The sequence below is a fragment of the Lissotriton vulgaris genome, chromosome 12, assembly GCF_964263255.1.
Source record: "Lissotriton vulgaris chromosome 12, aLisVul1.2, whole genome shotgun sequence".
Taxonomy (NCBI): Eukaryota; Metazoa; Chordata; class Amphibia; order Caudata; family Salamandridae; genus Lissotriton; species Lissotriton vulgaris.
In genome coordinates, this window is record NC_141700.1 from 763,126,076 (window position 1) to 763,139,888 (window position 13,813).

Below are 13,813 nucleotides of genomic sequence, written 5' to 3' on the forward strand. Positions count from 1 at the left end.
TCGACCCTTTCTTCGCGGCAGGAAACAGCATCCAATTAAGCCACACAACACAGCCGCCATGGACCGACCATCACTGCGTACACTTCGTCATCAACAAACCCAAGGCACCCAAATCAGCCCCACGCCCACCACAAAGGAACTGGAGCAAGGTTACCGATGAGCAACTTAACTCCAACCTCACCCGAGACAACCACACCTGGGCACCTGACGCAAACGACGCAGTCAGAGAACTCCACACCTGGATCTCCAACTCTGCAGACGAGCTCGCCCGCTACGCAACCCCAACAGACAACGCCCCAGGAAAGCCGCCTGGTTCACCAGCTCTCTACAAGAAGCCAGAAGCACCAGCAGGCGCCTGGAGAAGAACTGGAAAAACACCAAGACAACCGAATACCACACCACCTACAAGGACGCCATGACAGACTACCATGACCAGATCATGGCCACCAAGAGGAACTTCATCCACAACAAAATCCTGGCCAACTCCAATGAACTTTTCAATGTCTTTCAAGAATTCACCAACCCTCGCAGTGAAGCGACAGACATCACCCCATCCCAAGACCTCTGCGACAAGCTTGGAACCTATTTCAACCTCAAGATCAAAAACCTCTTTCACAACTTCATTGACCATCCACTAGGCGCCAGAGACGCCCCCCCCCCGAGAAACACCAACCAGCCCACCATCTCCAACTGGACACTGATCATGGCGGAAGACGCCAATTCGACCATTTAAGCATTCACTCGGGGCCCCAACCGACCCTTGCCCCCTCACATCTACCACAGAGCCACGTCCGCCATCGCACCCGAACTACAATGCTCCATCAACACCAGCTTCAAAACAGGCACCTTGCCAGACGACTGGAAGCACGCAGAAGTCAGACCCCTGCTCAAGAAGCCCACAGGTGACCCCACCGACCCCACCAACCTCAAGAACTATCGGCCCATCTCGCTCCTCCCCTTCGCAGCCAAAGTTGCAGAGAAAACAGTCAACAGGAAACTGACAAGATTCATTGAAGAGAACGCCGTCCTCGACCCCTCCCATTCCGGATTCCGAAGCAACCACAGCACAGAGACCGCCCTACTCGCCGCCACACCCTCCTGGACTAAGACCACTCCGCAGCCCTCATCCTACTCGACCTATCAGTGGCCTTTGACACCATCTCTCACCGCACACTATTCGCCAGACTACACGACGCAGGCATACAAGGAACAGCCCTCGACTGGATCCGATCATTCTTCACTGGAAGAAGCCAAAGGATCAGACTCCCACACTTCCTCTCCGACCACATGAAATCCCCTGCGGAGTCCCACAGGGTTCATCACTGAGCCCCACCCTCTTCAACATCTACATGGCCCCCCTCGCAGCCATCGTCCAACAACACAGCCTGAACATCATATCCTATGCCGACGACACCCAGCTCTCCCTCTCCCTCACCAAAGATCCCACCACTGCCAAACTCAACTTCCAGAAAGGAATGCAAGACGTTGCAGTCTGGATGACCAACAGCTGCCTGAAGCTCAACGCTGAGAAGACAGAAGTCCTCGTCCTCAGTACCACCCCTTCTGTATGGGACATGACCTGGTGACCGACCGCCCTCGGAAGCCCACCTACCCCCTCAGACCACGCCAAGAACCTCAGCATCATACTCAACTCATCACTCACCATGAACCGACAAGTCAACGCCGTCACCTCCAGCTGCTTCAACATCCTCCGCATCCTCCACAAGACCTTCAAGTGGACCCCCCCCCCCCTCAGTCAAGGAAGACAGTCACACACGCACTCATCATCAGCAGACTAGACTATGGAAACGCACTCTACACCGCCATCAACAAGTCCCTACTCCGCAAACTCCAGACAATACAGAACACTGCCGCTAGACTCGTCCTCGGCATCTCCTGACACAAACACATCAGCCAACACCTGCAAAGTCTCCACTGGCTGCCTGTGGAGAAAAGAGGCGCGTTCAAAATCCCCACTCATGCCTACAAATGCCTACACAACAACGGACCCAGACACTATGACCCTAGTAGGTCTGGATGTGGAATCTTTATTCAGCAGCCTGCCACAAGATGACACATTACAAGTATTAGAAGATGTACTCTACTCAGAAGATTGGCAATACAACACACCTAGGCACTTTATTCTTGAGTGTTGCAAGTTAGCCCTGAAAGAAAATTACTTTGCTTATGAGGAAGATCTTTACCTCCAGACCCATGGAACATCAATGGGCAGTGCCTTCGCTCCATCGGTAGCCGGGCTGTATGTGAGTAATTTTGAGAATAAGTTCATCCACAATGCAGCCAATGAATTCTCTCCAAACATCCTCTTTTGGAGGAGATATATAGATGATGTGATCCTAATCTGGGACACATCAGCTGACTTGGAACAATTCATCCATTGGCTCAACCATCTTGACCCTTGGCTCAAGTTCACTCACACTTCCAGCAACAACAGTTTGGACTTTTTGGATTTGACAATCTTTGTGGAAGACAACACTCTACAAACAAAAACGTACACAAAGCCTACGGCCAAAAATAGTTTGCTCTCTTACCAGAGCTACCACCCCAAACCTCTAAAGGACAATCTGCCTTTCAGCCAATTTCTTAGGTTAAAACGAAACTGTAGCAAGAAAGAAGATTACCTGATCCAAGCCCAAGAGCTCAGCCTGAAACTGTCCAAAAGAAACTACAAAGAAAAAACAATAAAATATTGTAAAAAGAGAGCAAACAACCAACCTAGAGAGTGCCTTTTACAAAGCTATCCCAAAACACAAATACAAGATCTGACGACCTGTGTCACCACCTTCTGTCCATCAACATACGAAGTGAACAAATTGATAAATAAAAACTGGCACATTCTGAACACCGGGGTTTTCAACTGGCCAAAGCCAAGGTTTGCCAACCGCAGAACAAAAAACATCAAAGATGTTTTGGTCCATACCCGTCCGCAGAAAAAACAACAACTAACCGTCACGAGGGACGTGAGTATGAATCCAGTGACAGGCCACTACCCTTGTGGCTCATGTGTAGCCTGCAAAACCACCACTATGTCTAAAACACTGCAGCTAACCGAAAAATTGGTATGGACACAACGCCAACATACAAACTGCAACTCCTCACATGTCATATACATGATTACCTGCAAATGCAACAAGAGATATATTGGCATGACATGTCGCAAGATTAAATTGAGGATCGGCGAACATAAAAGTAATATCCGCCTTAAGAAAAACACCACAAAACTATGCGCCCATTTCATCGAGATGGGCCATTCGTGTGAAGAGCTCCAATGGACAGTGCTTGAGATGCTCACCGATAAAAACACAAACTGTGAGCGCCGTTTGTTTGAAAAAGAGCAAAGGTGGGTGGATCGCCTTAAAACCTGTGAATATGGGCTGAACGATGCCATCCCCTGGCACCGTTTTGCCAATTAACAATGGCCATTGATAAGCTACAGTATTGCACTTCTGATGTAACCGCTCGATAACAACTCTGTGCCATTAGATCAATAAAGCTATCGCCTCAAAGATTCAAAAAAACTCCAAAGAAACCAACACGCCTATCTGACCCGCCTTGCGCCTTTAAATCACAGCGCTCTCGATCCCAACCACACCCCGGGGCAGAGTCAGCACAAGGCGGAAGCATCTACACACGCGGGTAATGGCGGCGATCACCTCGAGATATCGGTAAGATAAATAATCCCCTCTGAATACTAACGGGACGCTCTCTGTGACAGCTCTGAGCTTCAAGCGGCTTCAAAATAATGAGACCCCGGTGAGGCAGAACACGTATTGTTTTTCAGGTAGGAAAACATTGTTTAATCTATACGCGATGAAATAGCGTTATGCATACAGCCTGACCTCCCGTCTGACCTCCCGTTGTGCTTCCTACCGGGTGCTCTAATAACACTCTATCCCCGACTAGACTGAAAGGTCGAAGAACTGTTTGTACCATCAGTACAGCTCTAATGTGCCCTTTAGACTAAGTATACTCAACCAGTATTTCGTTTTTAACATAAGAGAATCTAGCACCTCTACTCTCCAGTATTTGCCATTGTTTAAGTTTAGAAGTTTTGCCGAAAGTGTCACAAAACTCTGATAATGAAATTCACTATCATTAGGTGTAAGATGTATGTGTGTATGCAAAACCTGTACTTTTGTCTATCTCATTGCAGATTACGAAGGGAAATTCCCTAATAATACACAATCTGAACAAGAATGTTTGTACCAAAATGACTGCACAAATTGTGTGAGTACAATACCTTTATGTTTTGTGAGTCCTGACGAAAGCTCCGCAGACCCTTCCAGGCCCCAGGAGCTGAAACATGTCGACGTATTTTATTAACTACACTATCAGACCTAGTAACTCGGTCTAAGATCGTACCACTTATTTTAATTGTGGTGAGAAACAACCCCCATTAAAGAACTTTGGGGCTGTTTACCCCCTATTTTTAAACATTTTTTCCTTTTTTGCACAGTTTTCTTTACACCTTTTTCACGTATAATCTCTGGACACTGCACCCTTGACCAGAGGCGCCTCGGGCGAGGCTGGCAAACCCACTACTTCAGAGCAGCCAATGATAACTGCCACAACTCTAGTGTGGGGCGGACGAAACACATATACCGCACCTTTTCCAACCATAACACAGAGTTTTTTGAGGCTACTCTGATTTGTATCCCTTATGCCAAAGGTCATAAGGTGTAACTAGTGTCCGTTATTCTACTTTTGATAACTGCTAACTAACCATTGGGGAACGAAAACGGAGACTCTGATCCCTTATCCCTCCTTTTGATTAATTATCTATATAAGCAGCGCACAGCTGCGGGATTACATTTACTCTTGCATATTTTTCAAAATATAGTAAGCAGTAATGGAAGGCATCCCTGGATTGAGTTTTGATGCGAAAGAAATAGACGAAATACTGGCAGGACAATCATTGTTACAGAATGCTGAACTTATAGAAACCCTAGCACAAACTAATGATTGGGACAACTTAACAGACAAAAAGAGAGAACAGATCCGAACTTCCATCCACGGAATAATTATGACGGAATATTTAAGAGTGAAAACAGCACCCAAAGGCCTGTGGGTCAACAATGCACCCAGAATTTTCTTACATGACCTGGCTTTCAGGATGGACTGGTCATCCATCTCCTGGAAATGTACTTTGGACTACCTCGTCTTAATTGTAAAGACGGCGAAAAGATTATCAGATGCCCTACTGAAGGAAATTGAAGAATGCGAAAATGAATTAAAGAAAGGCATAAATCCAGCGATCGTAAAAAAGAGATTAGAAGAAATAAACAAGGAAATGGATGAGACTCGTGAATTTATAATGCAGAGTAAATTGCAAAAACTCAGTAAAGAATTGAAGAGATTCAGTCGAGAGAAAATGCACCCATACATAACAGCTGAATACACAACACGGGACACTGGATCTGATAATGAGTCCACAGGGTCCAATTCTTCCAATAACTCTGTTACGAGTATGGATGAGTATACCACAAAAAGAGGACGCAATAATTACAGGAACCAACGCCCAAGAAGGGGAAACAGATGGCAAAGACCTTTCTATCCAGGTTACAATATGCCCTTCTACCCTCCCTTTGTGCCGCAATATGGAGGATGGATGGATCCATTTAACCGAGGCATACAACAGATGCCACAAATGGACGAACAACAGATGACATCCAATTCCAACCCACACCAACAAGAGCCTTTTTTAGCCAGAGGCCAAAATCAAACAAGAGGCCGAAAAAAGACAATAAGATGGCAGGACCAACAGAGAAACGTCCAGACCAGGAGCATGGCTGCAACACAACCGTCAACCAGCAAGACCAGACCCTCGTAGTAAATCTATCCGATTTACAACTGACCCAAGACCAAATGAGCGTCCTAAATAAAGGCTTAAGCTTCGTGCCCACACCTAGAGTGGACACCTTCAAACTAAAAAGCGAGTTAGCTGAGTTTTGCAGAACCCTCAAACTAAAAGCCTTCTTCCATAACATCCCCAACAATCAAATAGAAGGCGATACCTCCTTACGCAAGAAATCAACTTTCAATCCTCCACACGCCAGTGTCCCGCCGGAATTTCATACCTTTGAACAATCTCTAATGAAGGGCGTGGACACGCTAGACAGGAATAAGAAAACATTCCAGAACCTAACCAAAAAAGAACGTGAAGCCCTGAACTCATTGAAGCAGAATGAGGACATAGTGGTTAAACCCGCTGATAAAGGGGGAGGCATTGTAATCTTAAACAAAGAGGGCTACAATGACCAATGCCTGGCCCTTTTGGCAGATACCAGATTCTACAGGAAACTAACCAGCGATCCAACAATGAGACTACAAAATGTTATATCCAGCATGGTCCATGAAGCAGAGATCAAAAATTGGGTGACCAAAAAGGAAGCTGAATATCTCACCACTTCAGACCCTAAAATCCCCTATTTTTACTCGCTTCCAAAAACACACAAAAACAGGTCACCTCCTCCAGGGAGGCCTATAGTGTCCGGAATCGGATCAGTCCTGGAGCCACTCTCAAAGTTTGCGGATGAGTTCCTGAAGCCTATTGTACAGAGAACACCATCATATCTAAAAGATACTCGAGATCTGCTAGTACAGATCCAAGCAAAAACCTTTGACCCAGACACTATGACCCTAGTAGGTCTGGATGTGGAATCTTTATTCACCAGCCTGCCACAAGATGACACATTACAAGTATTAGAAGATGTACTCTACTCAGAAGATTGGCAATACAACACACCTAGGCACTTTATTCTTGAGTGTTGCAAGTTAGCCCTGAAAGAAAATTACTTTGCTTATGAGGAAGATCTTTACCTCCAGACCCATGGAACATCAATGGGCAGTGCCTTCGCTCCATCGGTAGCCGGGCTGTATGTGAGTAATTTTGAGAATAAGTTCATCCACAATGCAGCCAATGAATTCTCTCCAAACATCCTCTTTTGGAGGAGATATATAGATGATGTGATCCTAATCTGGGACACATCAGCTGACTTGGAACAATTCATCCATTGGCTCAACCATCTTGACCCTTGGCTCAAGTTCACTCACACTTCCAGCAACAACAGTTTGGACTTTTTGGATTTGACAATCTTTGTGGAAGACAACACTCTACAAACAAAAACGTACACAAAGCCTACGGCCAAAAATAGTTTGCTCTCTTACCAGAGCTACCACCCCAAACCTCTAAAGGACAATCTGCCTTTCAGCCAATTTCTTAGGTTAAAACGAAACTGTAGCAAGAAAGAAGATTACCTGATCCAAGCCCAAGAGCTCAGCCTGAAACTGTCCAAAAGAAACTACAAAGAAAAAACAATAAAATATTGTAAAAAGAGAGCAAACAACCAACCTAGAGAGTGCCTTTTACAAAGCTATCCCAAAACACAAATACAAGATCTGACGACCTGTGTCACCACCTTCTGTCCATCAACATACGAAGTGAACAAATTGATAAATAAAAACTGGCACATTCTGAACACCAGGGTTTTCAACTGGCCAAAGCCAAGGTTTGCCAACCGCAGAACAAAAAACATCAAAGATGTTTTGGTCCATACCCGTCCGCAGAAAAAACAACAACTAACCGTCACGAGGGACGTGAGTATGAATCCAGTGACAGGCCACTACCCTTGTGGCTCATGTGTAGCCTGCAAAACCACCACTATGTCTAAAACACTGCAGCTAACCGAAAAATTGGTATGGACACAACGCCAACATACAAACTGCAACTCCTCACATGTCATATACATGATTACCTGCAAATGCAACAAGAGATATATTGGCATGACATGTCGCAAGATTAAATTGAGGATCGGCGAACATAAAAGTAATATCCGCCTTAAGAAAAACACCACAAAACTATGCGCCCATTTCATCGAGATGGGCCATTCGTGTGAAGAGCTCCAATGGACAGTGCTTGAGATGCTCACCGATAAAAACACAAACTGTGAGCGCCGTTTGTTTGAAAAAGAGCAAAGGTGGGTGGATCGCCTTAAAACCTGTGAATATGGGCTGAACGATGCCATCCCCTGGCACCGTTTTGCCAATTAACAATGGCCCATGATAAGCTACAGTATTGCACTTCTGATGTAACCGCTCGATAACAACTCTGTGCCATTAGATCAATAAAGCTATCGCCTCAAAGATTCAAAAAAACTCCAAAGAAACCAACACGCCTATCTGACCCGCCTTGCGCCTTTAAATCACAGCGCTCTCGATCCCAACCACACCCCGGGGCAGAGTCAGCACAAGGCGGAAGCATCTACACACGCGGGTAATGGCGGCGATCACCTCGAGATATCGGTAAGATAAATAATCCCCTCTGAATACTAACGGGACGCTCTCTGTGACAGCTCTGAGCTTCAAGCGGCTTCAAAATAATGAGACCCCGGTGAGGCAGAACACGTATTGTTTTTCAGGTAGGAAAACATTGTTTAATCTATACGCGATGAAATAGCGTTATGCATACAGCCTGACCTCCCGTCTGACCTCCCGTTGTGCTTCCTACCGGGTGCTCTAATAACACTCTATCCCCGACTAGACTGAAAGGTCGAAGAACTGTTTGTACCATCAGTACAGCTCTAATGTGCCCTTTAGACTAAGTATACTCAACCAGTATTTCGTTTTTAACATAAGAGAATCTAGCACCTCTACTCTCCAGTATTTGCCATTGTTTAAGTTTAGAAGTTTTGCCGAAAGTGTCACAAAACTCTGATAATGAAATTCACTATCATTAGGTGTAAGATGTATGTGTGTATGCAAAACCTGTACTTTTGTCTATCTCATTGCAGATTACGAAGGGAAATTCCCTAATAATACACAATCTGAACAAGAATGTTTGTACCAAAATGACTGCACAAATTGTGTGAGTACAATACCTTTATGTTTTGTGAGTCCTGACGAAAGCTCCGCAGACCCTTCCAGGCCCCAGGAGCTGAAACATGTCGACGTATTTTATTAACTACACTATCAGACCTAGTAACTCGGTCTAAGATCGTACCACTTATTTTAATTGTGGTGAGAAACAACCCCCATTAAAGAACTTTGGGGCTGTTTACCCCCTATTTTTAAACATTTTTTCCTTTTTTGCACAGTTTTCTTTACACCTTTTTCACGTATAATCTCTGGACACTGCACCCTTGACCAGAGGCGCCTCGGGCGAGGCTGGCAAACCCACTACTTCAGAGCAGCCAATGATAACTGCCACAACTCTAGTGTGGGGCGGACGAAACACATATACCGCACCTTTTCCAACCATAACACAGAGTTTTTTGAGGCTACTCTGATTTGTATCCCTTATGCCAAAGGTCATAAGGTGTAACTAGTGTCCGTTATTCTACTTTTGATAACTGCTAACTAACCATTGGGGAACGAAAACGGAGACTCTGATCCCTTATCCCTCCTTTTGATTAATTATCCAAATACCTCAACAACAGAATCAACTTCCATGTACCCAAAAGAAACCTCCGATCTTCCAACCTCGCAATGGCCGAAACCCCGCGCATCCACAGAGCCAGAGCAGGCAGAAGATCCTTCTCTCACATTGCAGCCAAGTCCTGGAACGAGCTACCTGCAGACATCAGATGTGCCCCCTCCCTGAACACCTTCAGGAACCTGGCTCTTCAGCTAAACAGATCTGCGGACCCCCCTCAATGCCTTTAGACCCTCACGGGTGAGTAGCGCATTTACAATTCCCTGATTGATTGATTAACTCTGGTGAGAGGTGGGCACATAAATAGGTGTTGTGGGTTTGAGTTTCACTTAGACTCACCCGCTTGCTCTTGTGAAAAGCACAAAAATAACTGAGGTTGAAAGGTTATTATTTGAAGTGTGCATTAACAGGCAGTCCAGCATAGATAATAGGGGTGATGTTAGCAACTCCTACAAAAAAGCTGTATCTGCACAAAACCCCCTTGGAGTGCTGGCCGTACTTATCTGATCGTTACAAGGGTTTCCTGCGTCAAGAAAACTCTGCCTCACAGGTTTTTTAGATGCACTGCTCTAAGATGGGATACACCCTCATTGCTTCAGTCTAGTCATATGTTGCATGTAAAAGCCTGGGGCATACTGGACACTTATCTGCCAATCAATCAACCAATCATAGTACTTGTAGAGCGCGCTACCCACCCATGAGGGTCACAAGGCACTGAAGGAAGGGGGGTGGGGGGGGGTGTGCTGTACTGCTCGAAGAGCCAGGTCTTGACGAGTCTTCTGAAGGCGAGTAGGTCTTGGGTCTGCCATATGTGGGTAGTGAGGGTGTTCCAGGTCTTGGCGGTGAGGTAGGAGAAGGATATGCCACCCGAGGTCGTTCGTTGGATGCGGGGGACAGCGGCGAGGGCGAGGCTGGTGGAGCGGAGCTGGCGGGTGGGGGCGTAGAAGCTGAGTCTGCTGTACAGGTAGGCTGGTCCGGCGTTGTGGAGTGCTTTTTGGGCTTGGGTGAGGAGCTTGAAGGTGATTTTCTGGTCGACGTGGGGGCCAGTTTAGGTCTCTCGGGGGGGGGGGGTGATGTGGCTGCGGCTCGGGACATTGACGATCAGTCGGGCGGATGTATTTTGGATGCGTTGTAGTTGTCGTAGGTGTTTGGCTGTGATTCCTGCGTAGAGTGCGTTGCCGTAGTCCAGTCTGCTGCTGACGAGGGCCTGTGTCACCGTTCTTCTTGTTTTGGTCGGGATCCACTTGTAGGTCCTGCGGAGCATTCAGAGGGTGTTGTAGCAGGAGGAGGAGACGGCGTTGACCTGCTTAGACATGGAGAGGGAGGAGTCGAGGATGAATCCTAGGTTGTGTGAATGGTCGGTGGGTGTTGGTGCTGTTCCCAGTGTGGTCGGCCACCAGGAGTTGTCCCAGGCTGAGGGGGTGGGTCCGAGGATGAGTACCTCCGTCTTGTCCGGGTTCAGCTTTAGACGGCTGCTCCTCATCCAGTCAGCGATGGCCTTCATTCCCTCATGGAGGTTGGTTTTGGCGTTGTGTGAGTCCTTGGTGAAGAAGAGGATGAGCTGGGTGTCGTCGGCGTGGGAGATGATGTTGAGGTTGTGATGGCGGGCCACTTGTGCGAGGGCGGCCATGTAGATGTTGAACAGCGTCGGGCTGGGGGTTGAGCCCTGGGGGACACCTTAGATGATGTCGGTGGCTTTAGATTGGAAGGCTGGGAGGCGGATGCTGTGGGTTCTGCCGGAGAGGAAGGACGTGGTCCAGTCAAGGGCCTTCTCTTGGATTCCGGCTTCTAGGAGGCGTGTCTTTAGAGTGCGATGGCAGACCGTGTCGAAGGCGGCCGACAGGTCCAGGAGGATGAGGGCTGATTTTTCGCCGTTGTCTAGTTGGTGCCTGATGTCGTCTGTGGCAGCGATGAGGGCTGTCTCGGTGCTGTAGTTTGGTCTGTATCCGGACAGGGACAGGTCCAAGCTGTTGTTGTCTTCCAGGTGGCGGGCCAATTAACTGTTAACGATTTTCTCGATGACCTTTGCCGGGAACGGGAGCAGGGAGATGGGCCGGAAGGTCTTGAGGTCCTTGGGGTCCGCCTTGGGCTTCTTGAGGGAGGCGTTGATTTTGGTGTGCTTCCAGCTTTCCGGGAATTTTGCTGTTTCGAAGGAGATGTTGATGACCTTCCGTAGTTGGGGTGCGATGGCTGTGTCTGCTTTGTTGAATACGCGGTGTGGGTGATGGAGTGGAAGTTTGCGCCTAATGCAACCTGCTCTGTATATGAACCTCGAGTAAACTTGTAATAAATACTAAACCACCTTGTTCATCATTAATAATCCACTTTTCCAGTACACGCGGGTGTCCTAGAGATGCTTGCCTATGTGTTTACTAACAGTAACACCGCTTGCATATTATAAAATGGCCGCTTCGCAGAAATTCAGTCTGCGCATGCGTCGGTCATACCCACGTGATGTGACGCACTCGCAGATTTGGAGGGAAAAAGTCCGCTCATGCGCATTGTAGCTGACCTGCCCGCTTGTTCTAACCATGCTCTGCGCTTGCCCATGCTGCTTCGCATTTCTGTCTATTCTCGCACTAATGATTAATTTCTATAGTTATTATGAAGTAAGGGGTGAAGCGTAGGTAATCCTGGTGTACAGTGTGTTCTGTTTTGCTGTGATATTAATTTGTTTTCGCTTACTTTTCATGTACCACGCATACATTGGCCTGGGTATGTGAACCCGACTCCATATTGTAACCCGTTCCGACCCTGTCACATGACGAGGGAAAATCCACACTGCGCAGAAGCAAACCACAGCCAGCTGGCTCCTGAAGCAAGGTTTCTGTCAAAGATGGTGACAGTCACCTTGAACTGTGCAACATTGTATCTAAATGATGTATACACCCATTGTTTTTCCATATTCCTATGCCTGGAAACGTGAACTCAGGGGGGCGGGTATTAAAATTAATTATTCATGATGGGAACGTAGAATTTTGGAGGTAAAGGTGACCTAATCATTCCTCCTGACCAATCACAAGTTGGGACCCTGTTTTTGCAACATTTGTGGGTGGTCTGGGAACCCCAGAAGAGTATAACTAGCTTAGTTAGATAGGGAGAAATTGTCCGACTTGTCCGAGTAGCAGACCTGTCACTGAACCCACGACTCTATAGGTGATTGATACAGAGAGCTGCGGAGCCCTCTGTCCGAATTTTCCACAAACTCCAAGGGGTGGAAATAGTCTTAAGTGCTGGCGAAGCACTTTTGCTGGGGACTCGAGAACCCAATCGGGGTTATAGGCGGATTCCGTGCAGTGAGGGGGTAACGCAGGCGTTGCATCCGAAGCTGTGGGGGTTGGTCGTGCCCTTTGATGAGCCCAGTCCTGACCCAGAACCTGAGGGGTATCCTGTCCTGTTTTCCGTGAGCTGCTACCTGCTCACCTACTGGTATCCTAAATCCTTGAGGGTCCTCGTCCTCGTCCTTTCCCAAACTGACCCGTGGCCAGGGTTAGTCTTCATTCTTCCCTAGGTAAATATTACTTATAGGTGTCCGTCATTCTATCCCTTTTCCCTTCTGCTCTTAATAAAGCCTCTATGCACATGATTTTTGCTCTGTTCTCTCCGCTAAATGCATTTGCAATCTGTTTATAGTATGTTCCAAATTTTCCCCTTCCTTTAGGATAAGTTTGAACTGTTTTAGTAATTATTAAAGTGTGGTGAACTTTAAAAGTTGCAATAAGACTTTAGCTAGATAGAATAGAATTAGGGTTGAGTCACTTATAGGTTATAGAAATACACTGACTGATGTGGTTAGAACTTGCCGTCCCTAGTTTAAGTCTGAACTGAATAGCATGTTCCCTGTTACCCATACCCTTTAGAAAACTCCATGGTGTTAACCTTCTTGCATAGCTATTTTATCTTTTTGATACTGCTTACTGATGTTATTATCAGCATCTGCCTCATAATTCTGTCTCTCTAAAAAAACTTTATATAAAAACCCTTAAAATACCTCAGGTGTCTGTGGTTATTCAAAGAAGTACATCAAATGTTGATTGAATAAATAAGTGGTGCATTTTGAAGTGTTATCTCCTACCCTCGAGCTCCTGATCCATCAGGAGGAGTAAGTACCTGTGGTAAGTCAGGTACCATGATAGAAGTGTCACAGGAGACACACCCACAATACTGATAGTAGCGTGTAAAATCACCCGACTAGTAAATTGGGGTTTCAAACGCATACATGGGCCCAAGTGCGTGATAATCTGGCAGTCTGTAGGGCCGGGTGACCTGCGCGCTCTATCAGTATTTCTGGTAGCAGAGGATGGTTAGGACTAGTTAGGATAGGTAGATAGGAGAGTTACTATTGAACCGTGAGAAATAAAA